General features: G+C 37.1%; 1 long non-coding RNA gene across 1 annotated transcript; it reads left to right on the forward strand.

Moving 5' to 3' along the window:
* The first annotated feature begins 575 nt into the window (after positions 1-575).
* LOC123409991 lies at positions 576-2,377 on the forward strand. The gene is made up of 2 exons (XR_006612953.1): positions 576-668; positions 1,994-2,377. It is a non-coding gene; the product is annotated as an uncharacterized LOC123409991 (long non-coding RNA).
* The last annotated feature ends 9,399 nt before the right edge of the window (positions 2,378-11,776 follow it).

The following is an 11,776-nucleotide window of genomic DNA, read 5'->3' on the forward strand; positions in this document are numbered from 1 at the left end:
AGCGGGGGCGCACCACGGGCACCATGGGGCGCCGGCGGTGGGGCTTGAGGGGCGGCACCAAGGGGCGCTGGGGGGTTGTGGGGCTTCGGGGTGGCACCAGGGGCACCGAGGCGGCGCCGGGGGTGGCCGGGCAATAGTGCTGGCGGCGTTGGGCGTCGGGGGAGGAGAGAGAGAGGGAGGGGCCGTTAGAGAGAGAGAGAGGGCCGCGGTGGGGGCGGGACATCCGTTACTAGATTCAAGATCTTTGTCGTCTGCTGGCACACGACAAAGGGGTCTATACTTTTTGCCATCTGCTAGCAGACGGCAAAGAAGGCGCCAGCACACTGCAAAGAAGGGAGTAGGTTGACCTAAGGTTCCCCCGGCCAGATGAGCTTCTTTGTCGTCTGCTGGCACCTTATTTGCCGTCTGCCGCGGACGGCAAAGAGCTGACTGCTGGCAAAGATCTTCTTTGCCATCAGCTAGTTCTTTGCTGTCAGTTTTGCTGAAGCTGATGGCAAAGAGTGTCGTTGTCGTCCGCTAGCTGACGGCAAAGAATAGGCAGACGGCAAAATCTCTGATTCCAGTAGTGACTCTATGTGTTCACGCAATCGGAATGGCCGAAATATCATGTCAATATGAGGGACGTCCAAAATATCAAGCCAATATGCATTTTATGCCTTTCCTGTTAGGTATGTTATCATTGATTCATATGATTAGTTGGTACTTCAGAATAGGCACACACATGTTTTCCATCATAATCGAGAAAGTACAAATTTTAGATATGGATGTTAAGCTATGAGGAGAACGTTATTGGCTCGGACATCATATTTTTTAGGTAGGCAATCTTTAGTTTATTATGATCAGTTAATATTCCTGAGCAAGGGAAGCCATATTGTCCACAAGGCTTGAGCAAGTCAGATTTCTGATATAGATTTTAAATGATCAAGACAACCTAAGTGGCTCTTTGCCAGGCCACCATTGCCGATATTTATGGAGCTGTTTTCAAATGTGCAAATGTCCAACCCATTAAGACACCCTTTTAGGTTACATAAGGAAGTGCCAGTATTTGTGGTAGTGCATTTTACAATGATTTGCATAAATTCTGCTGAGGATAATTATAAAATGCACAAAGCATTTTAAGTTCTTTTTCCATTTTTGTAAATACTGAATCAAAATATCGAATAAATATTTTTAGGTTCATTAATAAAGATATAGTGTTCATGTTTAGGAACTGCCAAGTATTAGATGTTCCATGTCTTTATTAGCTTACTCTAAATTTCAAGTACTAAAAGGTCTGAGTGGTGAGCGCTACTTCTTTGTTATTTTATTGTGTCTTCACATTATAAAAATACAAGTGATGGTCTTGCGGGATTATCTCCCTTCTCGATGGATAAATTGCTTGATGCGTTCCATGGTGCAGTTGAATTGGATACAAGCATGCTACAAATCTTATAGTAATTTAATAAGGCATTTGATGGGCTCCTGTCATTCTAATCTACTTCCCACATTTTAGTGTTGATGTTAATTAGTACTTTGTAGTGAGCCTAAGAAATAGTACTATGGGGAGAATCAGGCAACACCTAATATGTGTGTCGTTTGAGAAAAATGAAACTTCCTACTTTCCAACGGTCGGTTACGTATGTACATGTAAAAAGCACCATCTTAGACAAATATATCATTCACCAAGTTTAGTGAAAGTTAGCTTAAATACCATGTATTTTTTCACACGCAGATTATTGCCTACTGTAGGCCATCCTCTATATATATATATATGATAGTCTAATAATAGTCAAGCATGACAAAAAACTTCACTCCAGTAATTTTGTCGCTCCATAAGAGCTAACAATTGTTAAAAAAACAAATCACATACTCCCTATGTCCCAAATTAAGTGACTCAAGTTAGTACTAACTTTGTAATGATTTCATCTCTTTCTAGGAATAGGCACTATATTTTCACTCTTATGCAAAAAGACTTTAAATCACGATTTTTATTTTATTTTTTCATGATATTCAGAGGAATATTAGCTTGAGTACCATACAGAGGGTGACGCAAGTGGTACTTGACATACCATGGCGTCCAATGTCTAGGTTAGCAGACCCACATCATGTTTTCCTCTTTGCGTTCTGTACATCAGCAATGGACAAGAGCAGTGATGGAGTCCTAAGAAAGAACCCAAAAATAACTGCACTCTCTTATTCACATTTGAGGGCAAAACTACTTCGAGGAATGAGGTTAAGCAAAGATCGGTGCTCAAGATGTTACGAGACACTTCTCATGCATGTTGATATTCTCCTTTTTTTGAGTTTCCTTTAAGGTGCGGTATTTTGTTTTATTTGTTATACAAAATAGTGCACCTGTTTGTGATTTGATATGAAGGCATGTAATTCCTTGGAAAAATCCCACACTATATTTTGATCCAAGTTCAGTTGTACTCATGTCGATTAATACATTTACAGTACATTATTAATCTCTTTGTCGTAACGCGACATGTCACCACTGAGTCTATTTACTGTACAACACTATTGATCTTGATTCTAGTAGGACCGAAATGGTGCAAGCAAAGGATATTTTTGAATGGGAAACAATACGAGAGTGTCAGAATTATATTAATATACTATTAAATAAAGTATAGTATAAGGATCTTTGGAAGAAATCCTTGTAAGAATAGACATTTAAGGAAAACATAAGGAAATAAGTTATAAGTTGTTGTATCCATAAATTGAACTGATTGAGGTGTTTGTTCTTGACTCTACCTATCCAGATCATACTTAAGACCCCTCTTCCACTTCTGCATCTAAGGGCTTTCATCCTCAGAAGTCTTCCCATTCATACACTATATATTCCAGCAGCTCAAAATAAAATACCCCACTGCAAATGTTTCCCTTAGGGAATCATGGGCTAAGGCCACTTTAACAAAAACTGATATAAATCTATGCCTATTGGGGATGAATTCTTACCAAAAGGAAGTGTGGGTTTGTTTTTTCTGACTTATCTGAGCATAGAACATTCTACATGTATGCCTATTCTAGGAAGAGAAAGAATTTCCTCTGCAGTAGATTTCCAGGTATATTTTGAAATATAATTCCTTATTTTTTTGCAAGGAGGTTTACATAGATTTAAGATTATTCATTATTATTCTAAGAATTCTGAATTTCTGTTTTCTATTTAATTATCCTAACTATTCTCTTTTGGTGCATTCTTCATTTGCCATTCTCATCTAATATCATACAGTATATGTTTTTGTTCCTATGTGAAACTAATAATTCACATCTCTACCTTATACTACTTTATTGTTGTACAAAAAAGCTTTTCTAACCATGATGCTGATATACGTGTGATAGGTACTTCATGTGCTACCACGTTAGTAGGCAGGTTTCAATAGAAGTATTAGAAATTACATTCTTCCACATTAATCCAATATTAAGTAACCGGTTTTGGTTCTATTTTTATTGCAAACCAGTTCATTCTACGCAAACAAGAAATCCTACATGTTGTCGAGAATTACAACTACAACAGATCTGGTTACTTGGTGTGAAGAAATACCCATCACATTTTATAACTATCATACTTTGTTGTGCTTATAACAGGTGATAGATTCCGAGATGTACTATCAACTCATGTCTGCTTATTTCATTTTATGGAATTTAATTATAGTAAAAAAAATCAATATAAATATGCTTCAAGACATGTAGTTGGTGCAAAGCAGAGAGAGGTGTTTTGGCTCCCGGGTGCATTTGCACCCGAGTAAACAATAACACAAAAAATATATTAAATGTTTTTGACAAATCTATTTTTTTATGGATGTGAGTGTTAATGTTGCACAAATACTTGACAATTTTCATGCAAATTGGAGCAGTGATGTTTTGTCGATAAAAAACATATTTGAATGTAACATCCTGGGGCAACAATTGATGTTCAATTCGTTTTTTTTGCATAGGCCAAAATGCTTAACCATTTTGCCTCAAAAAATTTATATACCATTTGACTAAAAAGAACACACAATTTGTTTTGTAATTTTTTCAAAATTCATTTTAGATGGGCTGGAGCACGTGCTCCCAAGAGCCGAATTGCATTTCTCGTGCAAATATCATACTATCATACTGACTTTGTTAGCTGTGGTGGTTTGTGTATGGATCAATAGAATTAACTTATGTAGAAAAATTACATCGAACCACTTGCCGATAAGCTTTAACCCGAAATGATATTCTGAAGTGTGTAGTCAAACTATAGTTATGTTTGACAACTAATTTAAGAAAATTGTTCTGATTTGCTAGGTCAAAATGGAACTTCAGATTATATGTAATTTATGTAGTAGTACTAATATATACATAAAAACAGTGGCCTCGGTTGCACCATGAGAACTAAATCCCTATCCAAAAGTAAAACATAAATTTGTTCTAGAACAGAGTTAGTCCAGAATCAAAATCATATAATTTCAAACTGATATGAGACCATAACATATTTAGTCCTTTGGTGACTATGAACAATATTCGATTCTTTTAGTATAACTTTCGAAAATGTATTCTCAATGTAAGATATAGTCATGTACTTAGATATGTAAAATTTAAAATTCAGAGAAAAGGAAAAATAAAGCTAGCCCGCGCGTAAGCACGGGTTGGCGACTAGTATATCTAATTACTCTACCGTATACTAGTGTAGGAATACTAGTCAAGAAATAATAAACTCTGGGAGTATTAAAAAAATACGAAGAGAAATACCTTTAGAATGCAGAGTAAGAATTAATTCCAATGAGGAGACGACTTCGATAAATCCCGCCGAAGAGAAGAAAAAAATGTTTTCATTTAATAAATCTAGTTAAACCAAAAGATTGATTTAACCCGAAATAGATGATTTTTTGATGCTCCTATGGGTCTATACTTATAGATGGAAGGGAGGTCTAATGGTCCATAGATAGGCAATGTGGGACTAAACATATACGTAACGTGGAGATAAAAGAAACAAATCCTCTCATGGGACAGGTAAAGGTTCGGCCGGCCGCAAGAGGCGATTCATGCGATCCGTGCCTTTTTTTTTGAACAATGTTTTTTTCTTTTTTTCTTTTAAAAAAAAGTGAAGAAAACGTAAAAAACGAAAATAGAGAGAACATTTTATATAGGCATATTATATATCAAAATTTTCATAATAAAATTTTCTAAAACATGTACATATTTTCAAAACCAAAAAAATACTTTTTAAAAAAAATATTTTTTTGCAATAACTTTAAAATGAAAAGGAATTTGAATTTCAAATAAATTGCAAATACTTAAAATTTGAATCAAGACATAGTCTCTGATTTTGGAGGGTCATTTTCCTCCTCTCGTTTGATTTTTTTTAATCCAAGGGTTTTGAAAATATTCAAACTCAAAATTGAAAAGGGATTCAAAATAGAAAATTTTGGGAAAGTCATTTTATTCCCTCTCATTTTTTTGAGAAGTTTCAAATTCCACTCAAGTGTCAATCACTCAAACAAACAAACAATCAATCTAATAATTATATTAACATTCCACAATTTATAATTTTGGGATGTTACAAACTACCACACTTAAAATGAATCTCGTCCTCGAGATTCGAAGAGGCTAGAAAGAAAAGGTTAAGGTTTGGGGGGTCTTTTAACAAATATAGTCTCCTTTAAAGTGGGGTGCTACCACACCTGAAATGAGAGTTACTGGTCGCTCAAATTTTTAACAATCCTCTGGGGTCTTGGCATCTCGCTCGTCACATTCTTCATGGTAACTTCTTTGGTGAAGTTCTTTCATTATATTCAAAATGTTTCCATCAAAATCGAGGGTTCTTCTGTTGATATAAGATTCTTCCGTCACTGGGTCTTCTTAACTGACAAGTCTCATGACCATTCTAAATAACCTATCGATGATTCTCATGGTGGTCTACCATTTGTGGTTATCCTGCAGAGAGAAGGGTCTTGGCTTCATTATCACCGTAAAATTTCCTACGCGTGACAACAAGTGCCATGTACATGGGCTTTCATTATACCGTTCTAAGGCTCAAACAAAAGCTTCAAAGGACGTCGTCTCTTACTATGGGTAAGTCTCTTAGATTTACCATTCCGAATAGCAAGAGAATGACAATAGTAAGTCATCATGGTGGCCAAGCCATGTCGCACTGAAATCATTACCTTGTATAAGGTTTAGTGAATCTCGTATACTAACACTTGGGCATTCTCACAAGCGTTGCAGAGTTTCTCTTGTCCACGAACGAAGTTCGGATAAATCATTGGTTCTGCAAGCTGAACAAAACATCTATCGTTTCTTCACCACTCTCGGGTTGTCGTATGCTCCTAAGAAACCGTTTGCTGATACAAGTTTCCTTCTCGAAAAGATTGTACTTGATCCTTGTTAGTCCCGGGGTCTGTGGGTTTCAGGCTTACTTGGGGTAAATGTGACACGCCGCTGGGTAGTGGATGGTTCCTTCACACAAGAAACAAGTCACCTGACTAGTTGGGCATTCCTCAGCTGGGTGATTTTCTTCACAATGAGTGCATCCATCCTTGTTTTCTTCCTGGGTGTGTCCTATTTCTCCACAGATCTTGCATGCACAAGGCTTCTTCATCGGGCTATCATATCACTTTTGGATAAGACGGGATTTTAACAGAGTCTTCTTGACTTCGTCCCAAGTTTCTGCTCCACTAAATCCTTGTATGGCATGATGCATTTTCCACCAGATAGCAGCACTTTGGGTAAAGTACTGAAGAGCGTGTGCAACTTCATACTTCCTGGAAATCAAATTTCTCTCGAAGTAGTTCTCCATGTTCTGAATCCATATTTCAACTTCCAGCTGGGTCATTGGTCCAGAGATTACAAGTCCAGCTTCATACGCCATCTATTGGGTTGAGGTTTTGGGGATGAGACGGGTAAGAGAGGGAGATACACACAATACAAACAATATTTTTGAGAATAGGTTTTATTTGTGGCTCTCGAAAAACACACACCAATGACGGCTCACAAATCATTGTATGCAACGTGGGTACATAAAAGGGGTTTGGACTTCTAATGGTCATATAAACATTCGAACGCTTCAGGGTCTTCGAATTCTTCGGGTCTTGAGAGTCTTCAATTGGCGCAGCTTCAATTCTTCAAATGCATGATGAAATCCTCTTTACTTTGAAGTAGAACTCCGTTGATTCTTCATGAGGTCAAAGGGGTAAGGGTATTGTCTAACTATTAGAGGTGAGGGAGAACATTTGATGAAATCAGAAGAGATGAGAAGTGAAGGATGTTCTTGAAAATAATATTTTTGAGGGATCCTATCCTATGAAATTTCCAGTTTCTAGGGTCATGCCCTACAGTCAACATGTGCTCTGATACCATTTCTGTAGCGACCCGACTCAAGACGAGTCAAGCCTCTGTGTTTCTGTGCCATTCTGGATCAGTATGCTAGCACACAAAGTACATCAATGTATATATCAAAGTGCAATCACATGTAAATAGCGTAAAACTGATATATACCTTAATTATCTCAGCGGAAGCGGTCAAGGGAGTGGAGTCCCAATAAACACCAACGGCAAGTTGAGTGTAGACCATAACCCTGAATCGTACTCTTACTCGTCGAAGAAAAATATCTGCAACATAAGACGTTGCAGCCGTGTAGGTCAGCATATTTAATATGCTGGCAAGTCACATAAGAGAGGGGTGAAAAGTAATCATCTATACTATATGCATATATGGCAGGTGGGGCTATTAGTTTTTAGCGAAAAACAAGTTTTCTCCTACATCAAGAGAGGGCTAAAAGCAAAATGTTACTACTTTGTTGGTTGTTAACGAGATGGTTCCGTCAACCAGTTCTCGTACCCGAGTTGTCAATAATTACCCTCATCAAATATATTTAATGTAGTTGAGAAATCCAGATAACTTCAGTTCCTTTGGCTCAAGTTGTCCATGACCGTGGACACGGCTAATCGATTAGGTTTGAGTACTCTGCAGAGTTTTGCACACGTTCCCCACAAGATTTGATCGCCTCCGTGTATGTCCTCGCACTTCAGGGTGTTTGAAGACCGGATGATCAAAACATGGTCTTTCAACGGGTCTCTCTGAATCCCTGTCGGTGCCCATCCATTCCTACCGTTCTTCTACATCTGCTAGCACCGCCTGTCCAGAGTCGCCGCGTTGTCCAACCAAGCCAGAGCCCATAATGACTTGTGGTTGTGCAGCTAAGCCTTGGGTCTTGAAAATATCCGTCCGTCTCTTTGAGCCTGGGTGAAGCTTTCCGCAGGATGTCATGGCCTCTCCAGCATCCCGGGTCATCCACTGGGTTCTCCAGGGAGCCGATCAACTGTCCTTCACCCAGAGTTGCATTGCGTCCGAGGTCTTGAAAATCTTGTCTTAACCGGTCTTGATTATTTAATCAACCTTGCATCACTCGTGTTATGCACTCAACCGAAATACCCTCTACTCAAGCATAGCAATATGAAATTTGTCGTCCCGGGGCCAAGTATCGGGGTTGTTGTGTGCCTACCACATGATACTACAATCTATACTAAAATTTCCAAGTACCTACTCAGCATGCAATTGGGCATAGGATGGTAGAACTACGATGCATAAAACATAGGTGATAGTATGATCAAAGTGACTTGCCTGGTATTACTTGATGAAGATAGTTGCTCCCATAATCCTGATAATTCTACTTGCCACACTCCGAGCAATCTATCATAAACAATTAGCATTCAATAAACATTAATGCCAAAGAGGAAGAACCAAGAGAACATAAGTACAAAGCATGTCTTGGTGCAAAATAACAACGTACTAAGGTTTAATAAAAAGGTCCTAAGTGTGTTGTAAAGTGAAGGTGCATGAATGAGATCAAAAGAGTTAATGGACGAGGAACCAATGCTATATAAGCTCGACTTGCATACACTTTGGGAGATGATAAAAAATATTGGGAGAACAACATGAATGTTGTTTGACAAATAATATAAGACATAATAATTTATTTGCACAAAGAATTTCTTGAAATGGAGCACTACAACGCAAGTTATAGCGAATTGAAGTATGAATTAAATTTGCATTAAAAAGGTCAAGAGAAGTTGAACTGAAGTACGATGGTTATGTACAAAAATATATGACATGAGTGTTTAGGGGTGAAATGAATCAATTGAAACGGTGGTACGATTTGCAATATAAGATCAAATGAATGTTCGAATACAAATTGAACTGAAGTACGATGGTTATGTACAAAAATATATGACATGAGTGTTTAGGGGTGAAATGAATCAATTGAAAAGGTGGTACGATTTGCAAGATAAGATCAAATGAATGTTCGAATACAAATTTGAATCGCTCAAATTTGTAAGGTTCAAAGGTCGAAACTAATGATGCTATTGGATATAATAGATCAATATGAGCGTGTAGAAAAAAGAATTACCAGATTTGAAATAGCGGATCAAAAGATACAAATACTTCAATATAACATTTAATCGGCTTAGAACGATGTGAACACTTTTGGGCACTAATAGATAATTCTGATTTGATCAAAATTATAAGTTGAAAAGTTAAAACTAATGATACAAACGGGAAGATTACTTTGATACGAATCCGACGCAATTGGATGCATCTAAAACGGAGCTACGGATAAAGAGATATGATCAAAAGAAGTTTGAATATGAATATGAACAAATTTCGAAATTTGAAAATTTCAAAAAGTTGATGTGATAGGTTCACCAGATAGGTGGGATCAAGACAAAACTCTAGGCGTTGGTTTCATCTAATTCGGATAAACGAGTAAAAAGTTATGGCTATTTGAAAAATCAGGGCCAAGCTGTTTTACGGAAGAAAAGTGCTATGTCTTAAAGAATTCTAGTACTAATGTGTAAATACGAAGACTAATTAATATATCTAATTACTCTACCGTATACTAGTGTAGGAATACTAGTCTAGAAATAATAAACTATGGGAGTATTAAAAAAAATATGAAGAGAAATACCTTTAGAATGCAGAGTAAGAATTAATTCCAATGAGGAGACGACTTCGAGAAATCCCGCCGAAGAGAAGAAAAAAATATTTTTATTTCATAAATCTAGTTAAACCAAAAGATTGATTTAACCCGAAATAGATGATTTTTGGATGCTCCTATGGGTCTATACTTATAGGTGGAAGGGAGGTCTAATGGTCCATAGACAGGCAATGTGGGACTAAACATATACGTAACGTGGAGATAAAAGAAACAAAGCCTCTCATGGGCCAGGTAAAGGTTCGGGCGGCCGCAAGAGGCGATTCATGCGAGCCGTGCCTTTTTTTTTTGAACAATGTTTTTTTCTTTTTTAAAAAAAAGTGAAGAAAACGTAAAAAACGAAAATAGAGAGAACATTTTATATAGGCATATTATATATCAAAATTTTCGGAATAAAACTTTCTAAAACATGAACATATTTTCAAAACCAAAAAAATACTTTAAAAAAAATATTTTTTTGCAATAACTTTAAAATGAAAAGGAATTTGAATTTCAAATAAATTGCAAATACTTAAAATTTGAATCAAGACATAGTCTCTGATATTTTTTAATCAAAGGGTTTTGAAAATAGTCAAACTCAAAATTGAAAAGGGATTCAAAATAGAAAATTTTGGGAAAGTCATTTTATTCCCTCTCATTTTTTGAGAAGTTTCAAGTTCCACTCAAGTTTTAATCACTCAAACAAACAAACAATCAATCTAATAATTATATTAACATTCCAAAATTTATAATTTTGGGATGTTACATGATGTTGTTGTTGTCATCGTCATTGTCGTTGTCGAAGTCGTCTTCGTCTTCGTCATCGTTGTTGTTTTTGTTGTTATTGTTTTTGTTGTCATCATCGTCATTGTCATCATCAAAGTCTTCTTCGTTGTTGTTGTTGTTGTTGTTGTCGTTGTTGTTGCTATTGTTGTTGTTTTCACTGTTGTTGTTGTTGTTGTTGTTGTTGATGTTGTTCTTGTTGTTGTTGTTGTTGTTGTTGTTGTTGTTGTTGTTGTTGTTGTTGTTGTTGTTGTTGTCGTCGTTGTCGTAGTCGTCATCGTCTTCGGTGTGGTTAATGCTATTGTTTTAGTAGTCATTGTTGTCGTTGTTGTCGTCGTCGTTGTCATCGTTGTTGTCGACGTTGTTGTCGTTGTTGTTATTGTTTTTGTTATTGGTGTTGTTGTTGTTGTTGTTCTTGTCGTCGTGGTTGTCGTTGATGTCATTGTTGTTGTTGTTGTATGTGATGTCGTTGTTGTCACTATTGTCGTCGTCGTCGTTGTCGTCGTCGTCGTTGTTGTTGTTGTTGTTGTTGTCGTTGTTGTCGCTGTTGTCATTGTTGTCGTTGTTGTTGTCGCTGTTGTTATTGTCGTTGTTGTCATTGTTCTCGTCATTGTCGTTGTTGTCGTCGTTTTCATCGTCGTCGTCATCGTCTTAGTCGTTGTCGTTGTTGTTGTTGTTGTTGTTGTTGTTGTTGTTGTTTTTGTTGTTGTTGCTATTGTTGTTGTTGTCGTCTTCTTCTTCTTCTTCTTTTTCTTTGTTGTTTTTGTTGTTGTTGTTGTTGTCGTTGTCGTTGTCGTTGTTGAGTTGTTGTCGTTAATGTCGTTGTGGTCATTGTTGTTGTTATCGTTGTTATCGTTGTCCTTGTCATTGTCGTTGTTGTTGTCGTCGTCGTCGTTATTATTGTGGTTGTTGTTGTGATTGTTTTTGTTTTTGTTGTGGTTGTTGTTGTCGTCGTCGTCGTCGTTGTCGTCTTTGTTGTTGTTGTTGTTGTTGTTGTTATTGTTGTCGTTGTCGTTGTCGTTGTTGTCGTTATTGTCGTTAATGTCGTTGTTGTCATTATTGTTGTTAGCGTTC

This window comes from Hordeum vulgare, chromosome 7H (genome assembly GCF_904849725.1).
Source record: "Hordeum vulgare subsp. vulgare chromosome 7H, MorexV3_pseudomolecules_assembly, whole genome shotgun sequence".
NCBI classification, from domain to species: domain Eukaryota; kingdom Viridiplantae; phylum Streptophyta; class Magnoliopsida; order Poales; family Poaceae; genus Hordeum; species Hordeum vulgare.